Source organism: Chlorocebus sabaeus, chromosome 17 (genome assembly GCF_047675955.1).
Source record: "Chlorocebus sabaeus isolate Y175 chromosome 17, mChlSab1.0.hap1, whole genome shotgun sequence".
Classification (NCBI taxonomy): domain Eukaryota; kingdom Metazoa; phylum Chordata; class Mammalia; order Primates; family Cercopithecidae; genus Chlorocebus; species Chlorocebus sabaeus.
Genome location: NC_132920.1, coordinates 35,550,701 through 35,552,027, shown reverse-complemented (window position 1 = coordinate 35,552,027; position 1,327 = coordinate 35,550,701).

The window sequence follows — 1,327 nt, the reverse complement described above, 5'->3', positions numbered from 1 at the left end:
CAGGGTACGGTCTCAGGATGGCTTCTCTAGGAAATAGATTTGGAAGATGACTTGCACAACACTTTCTGGGGAATGCTCTTTAGAACAACACCTGTAAGGAACTGAAGGAAGCAGGATTGGTTAGAGGATTCTCCCTAACCAGTTAAGTTAACCATTGAAGTTAAGCTGCAATGTAGTTGTAAGAGAAGCCTCAGCTCTGGAGCTGGGCCAGTCTTTCCAGTTGTCCCAAAACGGGCAAGAAGGCTTGGCCTTTATACTCCCTGAGCAGGGCGTGTGCATATCCTTGGGTGAGGCAGCTTCCTTTGGTAAGGGCAATTCCCCGAGAAGAACTCAGCTTTGAATTCAGCAGCCAATACCCCCAGCAGCTGGGTCCTGAGGGGTGGGATATGGGTGGTGCCCTGTAGCATCCACAGGCACATTTTAATAGGAAAATGCAGGGTACTAGACCGTGTGCACCTTCAGCTGGACTAGATTTTGCCAATTGTTTTTCAAATTGATTGTACAGCACCAACTTCTCCCTTCTGCAGTGTATGATAATTTATTCTTTCCATATTTTCTATATCTCGATTTCCCTTGCTATTTTCCGGAAAATTTCTTTTTTTTTTTTTTTTAGATGGAGTCTCCCTGGGTCGCCAGGCAGGAGTACAGTGGTGCGACCTTGGCTCACTGCAACCCCTGCCTCCCGGGTTCAAGCAATTCCCCTGCCTCAGCCTCCCGAGGGGCTGGGCTACAGTCATGCGACATCAGGCCTGGCTAATGTTTTGTATTTTAGTAGAAACAGGGTTTCACCATGTTGGCCAGGATGGTCTCGATCTCCTGATCTCATGATCCGCCCACCTCGGCCTCTCAAAGTGCTGGGATTATAGGTGTGAGCCACCATGCCCGGCTGAAAATTTCTACAGATCCTTCTTGAGGTGCAAAAAATGATCTCTGGCTGTGTAATTTTTATTTCATTCAGGTTTTTTTTTTTTTTTTCCCTGGAAGTTCCAGGCATTTCTTAAAAAATGTTTTTTCTTAAAGCAAATTGGCTGGGCACAAGGGCTCATGCCTGCAACCCTAACACTTTGGGAGGCTGAGGCGGGCAGATCACCTGAGATCAGGAGTTCGAGACCAGCCTGGCCAACATGTTAAAACTCGGTCTCTACTAAACATACCAAAAACAAAAACAAACAAAAACCTGGGCATGGTAGTGTACACCTGTAATCCCAGCTACTCAGGAGGTTGAGGCTGGAGAGTCACTTGAACCCAGGAGTTCAAGGTAGCAGTGAGCTGAGTTCATACCACTGCACTCCAGCCTGGGTGACAGAGAGAGACTCTGTCTCAAAAA